The sequence below is a fragment of the Muntiacus reevesi genome, chromosome 21, assembly GCF_963930625.1.
Source record: "Muntiacus reevesi chromosome 21, mMunRee1.1, whole genome shotgun sequence".
In the NCBI taxonomy this organism is placed as follows: Eukaryota; Metazoa; Chordata; class Mammalia; order Artiodactyla; family Cervidae; genus Muntiacus; species Muntiacus reevesi.
The window spans coordinates 28,757,278-28,771,525 of NC_089269.1; the positions used below are offsets into that span (position 1 = coordinate 28,757,278).

The 14,248-nt window shown below is 38.3% G+C and overlaps 1 pseudogene; it reads right to left on the reverse strand.

Annotated features, from left to right (window-relative positions):
• Window positions 1-6,780: 6,780 nt before the first annotated feature.
• On the reverse strand, window positions 6,781-6,960 carry LOC136152550 (U2 spliceosomal RNA; annotated as a pseudogene).
• Window positions 6,961-14,248: the final 7,288 nt, after the last annotated feature.

Here is a 14,248-nt window from a genome sequence, read left to right on the forward strand (position 1 = left end):
GAGACACGTGCACCCCAATGTTCATCGCAGCACTGTTTATAATAGCCAGGACATGGAAGCAACCTAGATGCCCATCAGCAGATGAATGGATAAGGAAGCTGTGGTACATATACACCATGGAATATTACTCAGCCGTTAAAAAGAATTCATTTGAATCAGTTCTAATGAGATGGATGAAACTGGAGCCCATTATACAGAGTGAAGTAAGTCAGAAAGATAAAGAACATTACAGTATACTAACACATATATACGGAATTTAGATAGATGGTGGCGATAACCCTATATGCAAAACAGAAAAAGAGACACAGAAATACAGAACAGACTTTTGAACTCTGGGGGAGAACGTGAGGGTGGGATGTTTTGAAAGAACAGCATGTATATTATCTATGGTGAAACGGACCACCAGCCCAGGTGGGATACATGAGTCAGGTGCTCGGGCCTGGTGCACTGGGAGGACCCTGAGGAGTCGGGTGGGGAGGGAGGTGGGAGGGGGGATCGGGATGGGGAATACATGTAACTATATGGCTGATTCATGTCAATGTATGACAAAACCCACTGAAATGTTGTGGGGTGATTGGCCTCCAACTAATAAAATAATATTAAAAAAAAAAAAAAAAAAAAAAAAAAAAAAGTACTAAGTCGAAAGACATAAAACAATCTAAGAAAGAAAACGTCGCTAAAATCATCAAGATACATCTGTACAGCAGTAAACATTAGCCACAGGATTTTTAAATGAAGGAACATGGAGACTATCATGGACTTCAAAAGGGGAAGTAACAGCAGTAATAAAAGAGTATTCCAAACCAGCAATGAAAAATAAGGGTTTTATTGTGTGTTTTTATTTTTATAGAAGTTGCCAAAGGTAGCTGTATCATTTTAAAATACCATGGGGAGTTGTATCATTTTATAATACTACAAACAATATATTAAAATTCTTGTTGCTTGCTCATCAGCCTTATCAAAGTTTAGCGTTTTCATTCTTTTGAATTTTAATTATTTCAGTGGCTGTGTAATATAATGTGGTTTTAATTTGAACTTCCCCAATGATTTGATCTTGAGCACTTTTTCATGTGTTTATGGCCTTTTATGTAACTTTCTCTATGTAATGTCTGTCCAATTAAAATTAGTTGCTTGATATTTTATTATGAATTGTAAGATTTCATTATGAATTCTGGATACTGTCAGAGAGAAAGAAAACAATCCTATACTGTTCTAGATGCTTCTGACTGGTCTAAGAATTAAATTGACATAAGACAGATTAACAGGAGAAAATCAAATTTATGCATACAGGAACCTCATGTATGTGAATTGTCCCAAAAGAGAAAGGTGAAATGAGTTATATATACTACCCTGAAGTAAATAATGAGATAGAGGCCTAAGGACAGGACAGGAGGGTCATTCATAGGATGATAAAAACAAAAGTCAGTGTTTGATAATTAGATGTTTGCTCTTCCACATAGATGGGGCAATTTAGATTCAATTTATCTCCAGTTATAACTCTGTCTTGGGGAAAATCCCCAATTTAAACTCTTCTAGTTAGTTAACGGAGGGATAGTAGTTTCTCTTGAATCCACAGGTTCTTGATTATCTTTGGCTAACATGCAAAAGTAACATTTTGGGAGGAATCATTCTAGGCTTTTACAATATTGATCCTTTGATAGATAATACACTTGTGACTAGTTGTTCCCAATCTGTAGTTTATCCTTTTTCTTAGAATCTTTTAATGGGCCAAAGTTTTTACATTTTTATAAAGTTTATCATTTGTTTTTTATAATTATTAATTTCTGTGCCTTCTATTATGCACCTTACTCTACACTCAGTCACAAAAATTTTCTCCTAGAGAATATGGATTTAGTATTATAGTCTTCACGTTTACAAGCAAGCCTATGATTCATCCTAAATAAATTTCTATGTATGGTATGACTTTGAGTTTGAATTGTTTTGCTCTTATTTTTTCTTTATGGATATTCTTTCCCCATTAGAATGTGTAACCTTCTGTCAAACACTGATGGAATTAAATAAAAATTACTTTAAAAAGGTCTATTTCTGAGTTCCTTAGTCAATGAAACAAGTTGATCTCATTTAGCTTTAGATCAGTCTCAGATGGTGCTAGTGGTAAAGAACCCACCTACCAATGCAGGAGACATTAAGAGACTTGGGTTCGATCCCTGGATGAGGATCATTCCTTGCAGGAGTGCCTGGCAACCCACCCTAGTATTCTTGCCTGGAGAATCCCATGGACAGAGGAGCTCCATGGGCTATAGTCCATGGGTTGCAAAGAGTCAAATATGACTGTAGTGACAGCATGCACACTGTATTTGCTATGTCTATGGCAAATCTTAAAGCCAGCTTGCATAAGTCATCCAACTTAGCTCTTCTTTTAGAAGAATGTTTAGGATATTCTGGGTTTTTTAATTTCTCCCTGAATTTTGGAATCAACTTGCAAATTTCTCCCCCAAAAACCTAGGGTAATCAGAATTGGAATTGCATTGAAACTATAGTTTTATTGGGGGAGAAGGGACACTTAACAATATTCAGTCTTTTGATCCATGAATATTGTACATCCCTCATTTAGAGGTCCTTTAATTTTTGTCAGCAGTATTTTGGAGTATTCAATGTAAAAGGGTTGTACTTTTATTATTTTATTCTTAATATTTTGTTTTTTAATCCTATTCTTTTTTTCTAATTCTAAATACAATTTTTAATTGTGCTATTTTCCAAATGTTTGATTTAATAATTGTAGCATCTCCTTTATAGATACCTTAACATATCTTACATTTAAAAAAGAAAAATTGTCATATGTGAATAACAAATGTTTTACTACCTCCTTTAAGGTTTATTTATCTATAGTGTATTTTCTGACTTATTGCATTGGGTTCTCAAAGTAAGAATACTGAAATGGTTTGCCATTCCCTTCTCCAGTGGACCACATTCTGTCATTCTCTCCACCATGATCCATCTGTCTTGGGTGGCATCACACAGCATGGCTTAGTTTCATTGAGTTAGACAAGGTTGTGGTCCATATGATCAGATCGGCTAGTTTTCTGTGACTGTGGTTTCAGTCTGTCTGCCCTCTTGTGCACTCTCTTAGTGCCTACTGTCTTACTTGGGTTTCTCTTACCTTGGAAATCCCCAGGTCAGTAGGTGCCCAATATGCTACTGGAGATCAGTGGAGAAATAACTCAATAAAGAATGAAAGGATGGAGCCAAAGCAAAAACAACACCCAGTTGTGGGTGTGACTGGTGGTAGAAGCAAGGTCAGATGCTGTAAAAAGCAATGTTGCATAAGAACCTGGAAGGTTAGGTCCATGAATGAAGGCAAGTTAGAAGTGGTTAAACAGAAGATGGCAAGAGTGAACTTCAACATTCTAGGAATCAGCAAAAATAAAACAGACTGGAATGGGTGAATTTAACTCAGGTGACCATTATATCTACTACTGTGGGAAAGAATCTCTTAGAAGAAACGGAATAGCCATTATAGTCAACAAAAGATTCCAAAATACAGCATGTGGATACAGTCTCTGAAATGACACAATGATCTCTGTTCGTTTCCAAGGCAAGTCATTCAATATTACGTTAATCCAAGTCTATGCCCTGACCAGTAAGGCTGAAGAAGCTGAAGTTGAATGGTTCTATGAAGACCTACAAGACCTTCTAGAGCTAACACCCAAAAAAGATGTCCTTTTCATTATATGGGACGGGAATGCAAAAGTAGGAAGTCAAGAAACACCTGGAGTAATCGGCAAATTTGACCTTGGAGTACAGAATGAAGCAGGGTAAATGCAAATAGACTTCTGCCAAGAGAATGCACTGGTCATAGCAAATACCCTCTTCCAACAACACAAGAGAAGACTCTACACATGGACATCACCAGATGGTCAACACCAAAATCATATTGATTATATTCTTTACAAACAAAGATGGAGAAACTCTATACACTCAGCAAAAACAAGACCAGGAGCTGACTGTGGCTTGGATCATGAACTCCTTTTTGTCAAATTTAGACTTAAAGTGAAGAAAGTAGGGAAAACTACTAGACCATTCAGGTATGACCTAAAAAGATCCCTTATGATGATACAGTGGAAGTGAGAAATAGATTTAAGGGACTAAATCTGATACACGGAGTGCCTGATGAACTATGGACAGAGGTTCATGACATTGCACCGGAGACAGGGATCAAGACCATCCCCGAGAAAAAGAAATGCAAAAAAGCAAAATGATTGTCTGAGGAGGCCTTACAAATAGCTGTGAAAAGAAGAGAAGCAATAGCAAAGGAGAAAAGGAAAGATATACCCATTTGAATGCAGAGTCCCAAAGAATAGCAAGGAGAGATAAGACAGTCTTCCTCGGCGATAAATGCAAAGAAATAGAGGGAAACAATAGAATGGGAAAGACTAGAGATCTCCTCAAGAAATTTGAGATACCAAGGGAATATTTCATGCAAAGATGGGCTCAATAAAGGACAGAAATGATAGGGACCCAACAGAAGCAGAAGATATTAAGAACAGGTGGCAAGAATACACAGAAGAACTCTACAAAACATAACTTCACGACCCAGATAATCACAATGGTGTGATCACTCACCTAGAGCCAGACATCCTGGAATGTGAAGTCAAGTGGGCCTTAGAAAGCATCACTATGAACAAAGCTAGTGGATGTGATGGAGTTCCAGTTGAGCTATTTCAAATCCTGAAAGATGACACTGTGAAAGTGCTGCACTCAATATGCCAGCAAATGTGGAAAACTCAGCAGTGGCCACAGGACTGGAAAAGGTCAGTTTTCATTCCAATCCCAAAGAAAGACACTGCCAAAGGATGTTCAAACTGCCACACAATTGCACTCATCTCACAGGCTAGTAAAGTAATGCTCAAAATTCTCCAAGCCAGACTTCAGCATTACGTGAACCATGAACTTCCAGATGTTCAAGCTGGTTTTAGAAAATGCAGAGGAAACAGAGATCAAATTGCCAACATCCAATTGGTTATCAGAAAAGCGAGAGTTCCAGAAAAAACATCTATTTCTGCTTTATTGACTATGCCAAAGCCTTTGACTGTGTGGATCACAATAAACTGTGGACAATTCTGAAAGAGATGGGAATATCAGATCACCTAACCTGCCTCTTGAGAAACCTGTATGCAGGTCAGGAAGCAACAGTTAGAACTGGACATAGAACAACAGAATGATTCCAAATAGGAAAAGGAGTACGTCAAGGCTGTATATTGTCACTGTGCCTATTTAACTTATAAGCAGAGTACATCATGAGAAACGCTGGGCTGAATGAAGGACAAGTTGGAATCAAGATTGCAGGGAGAAATATCAATAACCTCATAAATGCAGGTGACACCACCTTTATGGCAGAAAGTGAAGAAGAACTAAAGAGCCTCTTGATGAAAGTGAAAGAGGAGAGTGAAAAAGTTGGCTTAAACCTCAACATTCAGAAAACTAAGATCATGGCATCTGGTACCATCACTTTATGGCAAATAGTTGGGCAAACAGTGGAAACAGTGGCTCACTTTATTTTGGGGGGCTCCAAAATCACTGCTGATGGTAATTGCTGCCATGAAATTAAAAGACGCTTGCCCCTTGGAAGGAAAGTTATGACCAACCTAGACAGCATATTAAAAAGCAGAGACATTACTTTGCCATCAAAGGTCCATCTAGTCCAGGCTATAGTTTTTCCAGTGGTTGTGTATGGATGTGAGAGCTGGACTATAAAGAAAGCTGAGCGCCGAAGAATTGATGCTTTTGAACTGTGGTGTTGGAGAAGACTCTGGATAGTCCCTTGGACTGCAAGGAGATCCAATCAGTCCATCCTAAAGGAGATCAGTCTTGGGTGTTCATTGGAAGGACTGATGCTGAAGCTGAAGCTCCAATACTTTGACCACCTGATGCAAAGTGCTGACTTATTGGAAAAGACCCTGATGCTGGGAAAGATTGAGGGCAAGAGGAGAAGGGGACAACAGAGGGGAGATGGCTGGATGTCATCACCAACTCGATGGACACGGGTTAGGGTGTACTCGGGGATTTGGTGATGGACAGGGAGGCCTGGTGTGCTGCAGTTCAGGGGGTCTCAAAGAGTTGGACACGACTGAGCGACTGAACTGAACTGAGCTGAACTGAAGGAACTCATAGCCATACAGACCCACTTACTCATCTCTTCCATTCAGAGTTTACAGGTGTTACTATATTTCAAAATATAAGTAAGTGAGAGTATGCATGTATCCTGTATGGAAAATATATATATATATATTTTTTTAACTAAAATTTGAACTATGAATGCAAGGATTCTGCACCACCACTCCTGCCTGGCAATGATTAAGTGATTTAAAAGCATTTACTAATTGCCTCAACAATGTGATTTCAAAAATTTCAAGGAGACTTCTCTAAGGATGCAAATATGCAAAACAGGAATAATATTACCCACCTCAAAGAATTGTCATTAAATAAAAGAGAATGTTTTGTCAAACTAATGGGATGAGACTTGCCCTTGTATTTCTTAATATAAACTATACATTATAATCACCATGTTGTTAGCATCTTTGAAGAACAATGTTACTTTATACTGAACTCAGCATGAAGATTTGTATTAATAATTATAGTGGTATTTATTTTAAAATTTAAAAACCTGTCCCTTAACAATATTTGATGAAGGCATCATTTACATCTCAGTATGAGTGAATTCATCAAAGTGAAGTGAAAGTCACTCAGTCATGTCCAATTCTTTGCAACCTCATGGACTATACAGTCCACAGAATTCTCTAGGCTGGAAAACTAGAGTGGTTGCCATTCCCTTCTCCAGGGGATCTTCCCAACCCAGGGATTGAATCCAGGTATCCCACACTGCAGGTGGATTCTTTACCAGCTGTGCCACAGGGAAAGTCAGATAGAGGATGTATCAGATATCAAATTGATAAAAACAGATACTTAGACTTGATCTTAGCCAAAAGGCTGAGAAGCAATTCATCAAATCAAATCCCTTTCTAAAAGCAAGTTCTTATATGTTGTATCAGGCAAGAAGAATTTGGTAATTTCTTGGTCTAAAAGATAAAGTTAAAAACCAGGGGATGGGAGTAGGAATCCATTTTATTTTTCTTTCACTAATGTTTATACTCTTTCATCTTGTCATGCGACTCTTTGAGACACCGTTTTTCATGTGACAACTTCTCTGCCCTAAATAGATACACACACACACACACACACACACACACACACACACACTCACTCAAATAAAATACACACTACAGGAAGCAGCTATTATAAGTTAGAAAGTTTGATTAGAATGATGAGTTGGAAGGAAGGTCATCAAACTTCACGATAGATTGCAAACCAAGGACAAAGGAAAAATAATGTGCTTTACATAAAACTTTATCTTATTCAAGTAATCTGCCAGAAAGAGCCACAGTAGACAGAGCCATTAATTTCTTAGTTTAATAGTTTGAGGTGAATTGCCTTAATGAGTGTTATGTTCAGAATTGAAGGTACTGTAAGCCTTTGTAGGCAGCATAATTAAAGTAGAGTGATTACCTCAATGCCAATAACTGAATTTTGGTCATAACAATGAACAAACGATTTTGCAGATTTTTATCATCACATGAAAACACTATTTAAGCAATAAACTTTTTTAGACTAATGAGTTTATTAATGGTAAATGAAACGATCTGAAACAGGGTGAGGAGATATAAAAGACCTAGCATTAAATGATCTAGCAAAGAAATAAATTAATTTCAGATCCAGGTAAGCTTGAGATGTAGTAACTTTTCACTGTGTTGTTAGAAATTATAGATTAGAGTAAGTGTAACTGTTCAGTTAATGAAATGACTGGTGGACAAAATTAAGAGTTATTTAAAATTGTTCTTGACATTAAAGTCAAATATATATTTATATAGATGTCATAAATATATAAAATCTCAAAAATTGGAATCCTTGTATTTTTTAACAACACATATGAATACATGTATAACATAATAATATGCATGATTTGTAAGCTCAGTGGAGATTATGATCATTTTATTTTAGAAAACCTCCTTTTGGTGCACAAATATAAAGTGCCTCTTGATGAAACTGTCGGAGGAGTGTATAATTTCCTCAGTTATGTTTTGCCACAGCAAAAATTTGAAGCAGTGGATCAGTGTTACAGCTTGGTTACATCACAGTTTTATTTGGCAAGCAAAGGATAGTACACTCTTGAGGCCTGAGGGCAGACGGACCCCAAAGGAGAGGCCTCAATCTGTCTTGGCTTCCTCCTTTTATTCGTTTGTCTCCTCCCTGCTGAGCCTTTGACCCTATGCAAATTGGACTAGCCAAGAAAGGGGTATGTTTATTTCACCTGAAGTTTTCACTCCAGTCCGTGGGTTTTCTTTTGTTCCATTTTCACAGGCTTTTTCCGTTTGGTCACCATCATTTTGGACTTCTTTTTCCTATTCTAACTACCTAAAAAAGTGAAAGAGAAGAACAGAAAAAAAAGAAAAAACCTGGCTTAAAACTCAACATTCAAAAAGTAAGATCATGGCATCCAGTCCCATCACTTCATGGCAAATAGGTTGGGAAACAATGGAAACAGTGACAGACTAATTTCTTGACCTCTAAAATCACTGCGGATGGTGATTGCAGCCATGAAATTAAAAGACGCTTGCTCCTTGGAAGAAAATCTATGACAAACCTGGACAGCACATTAAAAAGCAGAGACATTACTTTGCCGTCAAAGGTCCATCTAGTCAAAGCTATGGTTTTTCCAGTAGTCATGTATGGATGTGAGAGTTGGACCATAAAGAAAGTTGAGCACTGAAGAATTGATGTTTTTGAACTGTGGTGTTGGAGAAGACTCTGGAGAGTCCATTGGACTGCAAGGAGATCCAGCCAGCCAATCCTCAAGGAAATCAGTCTTGAATATTCATTGGAAGGACTGATGCTGAAGCTGAAACTCCAATACTTTGGTCACCTGAAGTGAAGAACTGGCTCATTGGAAAAGACCCTGATACTGGGAAAGATTGCAGACAGAAGGAGAAGGGGATGACAGAGGATGAGATGGTTGGATGGCATCACTGATTCGATGAACACGAGTCGAGTTTAAGCAAGCTCTGGGAGTTGGTGATGGACAGGGAAGCTTGGCGTGCTGCACTCCATGGGGTCAGAAAGAGTTGGACATGACTGAGTGAACTGAACTGATGCACAAATAAATTTTAAAGTGTTACTAAACTTGAAAAGCAGAGTAAATGTCTCTTACTAATTGTAGGGAAACACATATGCTAAGAGAAGACTATGAAAATATTAGTCAGCAGTGTTTAGGATCCCAGTAAGTAGATTAAAAAATATGATTCAGCACTTTATTTGCAGCTGCATAGTCTGTCAGTTACCTTCGTATATTTATACTGAAACTGTTCTCATGTTTACTTACAATATTTCTCAAAAAATTGGAAACTAAGAAATCAGTTTCAAAAAGTAATAAATGTTAACTTTAAAGAAAAGAAAAAGAGCCATCTAGATTTCCCTGGTGGCACAGTAGATAAGAATCTGCCTGCCAATGCAGGGAACAGAAGTTCAATTCCTGACCCGGAAAGATCCCACCTGCTGTGGAGCACCTATATCCATGCACCACAACCTCTGATTCTGTGTGTCACCAATTACTGAAGCCTGCAAGCCCTAGGGCCACATACTGCAACAATTGAGCCCATGTGCTAAACTTTTAAGACCTATTTGCCTGTAGCCTGTACTCTGCAACAGCTGAGGCCACCACAGTGAAAAACCCAATTACCACAACAAGAGCAGCCCCCATCACTACAACTAGAGAAAGCTCATGCTGCAGTGAAGATCCAATACAACCAAAAATATAAATAGATAAATAAATAAAATTTTAAAAATCCTTCTGTTAGCAATGATTAAAAATGGCTAGCTAATAATAATAAGTAGTAAATACTAAAAGGACATGAACTGAACTATTCCTGATAAGAAAACCACTAGTCTATACTTTGTCCCATGGGTATTTTGGTGGTTCAGGACAGACATTTTGATAGCAATTCACTCAAGTGTAAATATTTTCAGTTGATATAGTCATGTAACAATAATAATGTCCTTATTTTGAACTTTGATAATAACACAAAATGCTCAACAGTCAGTACTGACAGGAAAAGGTGATTAAATCAATATCAAGGAATAAAATTATCCTTTTAAAATTTTTATTGGAGTACAGTTGCTTTAAAATGTTTTATCAATCTCTGTTATACAGCAAAGTGAATCAACAATACAAATACATATATCCCCTCTTATAGTTCCTTCCCATAGAGGTCATCACAGAGCATTGAGTAGAGTTCCTTGTGAATATACAGTTGCTTATCCTTAGTTATCTATTTTATACATAGGAATATAAATGTGAGTGTGTGTGTGCACATGCGTGTGTGTGTGTGTGAATCTCAGTCTCTCAACCCATCCCACTCCTCTTTTCCCCCTTGGTAGCCACATGTTTGAACAAAGTTATTTTTAACATTAAAGTATAACTTAAGTGTCCCAAGGAAGAAGCCCTTACTAACCCAGAGAAGAAAGTAATTACAAATATATTTTTGTTCTTATGAACTTTCATAATTAAGAGTAATAAAATGTGATATTATTCCTAAAAGTCTCCATTTTTGCTGCTTCTCCTTAAATATTGCCATTACAGGATATTAAAAACTTCCTTAAGAAGTCCTAATCTGGAATGTTAAGTCCAAAATCAAGGCAAATTGGAAATGGTCAAACAGGAGATGGCAAGGGTGAATGTCAAGATTCTATGAATCAGTAAACTAAAATGGACTAGAATGGGTGAATTTAATTCAGATGACCACTATATCTACTACTGTGGGAAAGAATCCCTTAGAAGAAATGGAGTAGCCATTATAGTCAACAAAAGATTCCAAAATACAGTACATGGATGCAATCTCAAAAATGACAGAATGATCTGTTTATTTCCAAGGAAAACCATTCACTACCACAGTAATCCAAGTCTATGCCCTGACCAGTAATGCTGAAGAAGCTGAAGTTGAACGGTTCTATGAAGACCTACAAGACCTCCTAGAGCTAACACCCCAAAAAGATGTCCTTTTCATTATAGGGGACTGGAATGAAAACGTAAGAAGTCAAGAAACACCTGGAGTAATAGGCAAATTTGGCCTTGGAGTACAGAATGAAGCAGGGCAAAGGCTAAGAGTTCTGCGAAGAGAACGCACTGGTCATAACAAACACCCTCTTCCAACAACATGAGAGAAGACTCTACAGTGGACAACACCAGAACATAAACACCAAAATCAGATTGATTGTATTCTTTGCAGCCAAAGGTGGAGAAGCTCTATACAGTCAGCAAAAACAAGACTGGGAGCTGACTATGGCTCAGATCACAAACACTTAACTGGCAAATTCAGACTGAAATTGAATAAAGTAGGGAAAACCACTAGACCATTCATGTATGACCTAAATCAAATCCCTTGTAATTATACAGTGGAAGTGACAAATAGATTCAATGGATTGTATCTGATAGATAGAGTGCCTGAAAAACTATGGACAGAAGTTCATGACATTGTACAGGAGGCAGGGATCAAGAACATCCCCAAGAAAAAGATATGCAAAAAGGCAAACGGTTGTCTGAGGAGGACTTACAAAGAGCAATGAAAAGAAGAGAAGTGAAAGGAAAAGGAGAAAAAGAAAGATGTACCCATTTGAATGCAGAGTTCCAAAGAATAACAAGGAAGATAAGAAAGCCTTCCTCAGTGATCAGTGCAAAGAAATAGAGGGAAACAATGGAATGGGAAAGACTAGAGATCTCTTAAAGAAAACTACAGATACCAAGGAAATTTTCGTGTAAAAATGAGCACAATAAGGGACAGAAATGGTATGGACCTAACAGAAACAGAAGATATAAAGAAGTGGCAAGAATACACAGAAAAACTATACAAAAAAGAGCTTCATGACTCAGATAATCATGATGGTGTGATCACTCACCTAGAGCCAGACAGCCTGGAATGCAAAGTCAAGTGGGCCTTAGGAAACATCACTATGAACAAAGTTAGTGGAGGTGATGGAATTCTACTTGAGCTATTTCAAATCCTAAAAGATGATGCTGTGAACATGCTGAACTCAATATGCCAGCAAATTTGGAACACTCAGGAGTGGCCCCAGGACTGGAAAAGATCAGTTTTCATTCCAATCCCAAAGAAAGGCAATGCCAAAGTATGCTCAAACTACCGCACAATTGCACTCATCTCACATGCTAACAAATAATGCTCAAAATTCTCCAAGCCAGGCTTCAACAGTACATGAACCATGAACTTCCAGAAGTTCAAGCTGGTTTTAGAAAAGACAGAGAAACCAGGGATCAAATTGCCCACATCCACTGGATCATCAATAAAGCAAGAGAGTTCCAGAAAAACATCTATTTCTGCTTTATTGACTCTGCCAAAGTTTTTGACTGTGTGGATCACAATAAACTGGAAAATTCTTAAAGAGGCAGGAATACCAGATCACCTGACCTCCTAAGAAATCTATATGCAGGTCAAGAAGCAACACTTAGAACTGAACATGGAACAACAGACTGGTTCCAAATCCAGAAAGGAGTACTTCAAGGCTGTAAATTGTCACCCTACTTATTTAACTTATATGCAGAGTGCATCATGAGAAATGCTGAACTGATGAAGCACAAGCTGAAATCAAGATTACTGTGAGAAATATCAATAACCTCAGATATGCAGATAATACCACACTTATGGAAGAAAGAGTAGAATTAAAGAGCCTCTTGATGCAAGTGAAAGAGGAGAGTGAAAATGCTGGCTTAAAACTCAACATTCAGAAAACTAAGATCATGGCATCTGGTACCATTACTTCATGCCAAATAAATGGAGAAACAGTGAAAGACTTTATTTTGGGGGGCTCCAAAATCACTGCAGCTGGTGACTGCAGCCATGAAATTAAAAGATGCTTGCTCCTTGGAAGAAAAGTTATGACCAACATATATAGCATATTAAAAAGCAGAGATGTTACTTTGCCAACAAACAGCTGTCTAGTCAAAGCTCTGGTTTTTCCATTAGTCATGTATGGATGTGAGAGTTGGACTCTAAAGAAAGCTGAGCACCGAAAAATTGATGCTTTTGAACTGTGGTGTTGGAGAAGACTCTTGAGAGTCCCTTGGCCTGCAAGGAGACCCAACCAGTCCATCCTAAAGGAGATCAGTCCTGTGTATTCATTAGAAGGACTGATGCTGAAGCTGAAACTCCAATACTTTGGCCCCCTGATCCGAAGAACTGACTCATTTGAAAAGACCATGATGCTGGGAAAGATTGAAGTCGGGAGGAGAATCAGACGACAGAGGATCAGATGGTTGGATGGCACTACCGTCTCAATGGATGTGAGTTTGAGTAAACTCCAGGAGTTGGTGATGGACAGGGAGGCCTGGCGTATTGCAGTCCATGGGGTCACAAAGAGTTGGACACGACTGAGCGACTGAACTGAACTGAACTAAGGAGTCCAAACTTTTGATATGAACACACATATTGAAGGCAGTAGGATGAGGGGCAGACTCCTTTCTTCAAATATCAAGACAAGGAAAATCTGCTTTAATATCCCCAGCGAAGTTAGAGGAAATTACTAGCGAGCACAAGGTGCTGAATGGCCAGGAAGGATAATTTAGAAATAGGTTTCCACTTTAGTAGAGTCCTTATTAAAAAAAGAAGAAGAAGAAGAGGAGTCCTTATTTTAAGCTGTGAAGAGGGCGGTCCTAAGATGGTGCAAGCATAGGATGGGGAGACCACTTTCTCCCCCACAAATTCATTTGAAAGAACATTTCAATGCTGACCAAATTCCACAAAACAAATTCTGAATGCTGGCAGAGGACATCAGGTGCCCAGAAAGGCAGCCCATTGTCTTCGAAAGGTGGTAGGACAAAATATAAAAGATAAAAAGAGAGACAAAAGAGGTAGGGATGTAGATCCATCCCGGGAAGGGAGTCTTAAAAAAGATAGAAGTTTTCAAACACCAGGAAACACTCTCTCTGATGGGTCTGTGGTGAGCCTTGGAATCTTAGAGGGCAAAATAACCGGGAGGAAAAATAAAATTAAAAAATAAATAAATAAATAAATAATTAAAACCCACAGATTATGTGCCTAACAGCAACTCCTAGCGGAGCAGCAGCGCAGAAGCTCACATCCCCCACTAGCAAGCGGGGGCTGGGCAGGGAGGCTCAGGCTGCCTTGCTTAGGGTAAGGACCAGTCCAGAATGCCCCGAGGGCAATCT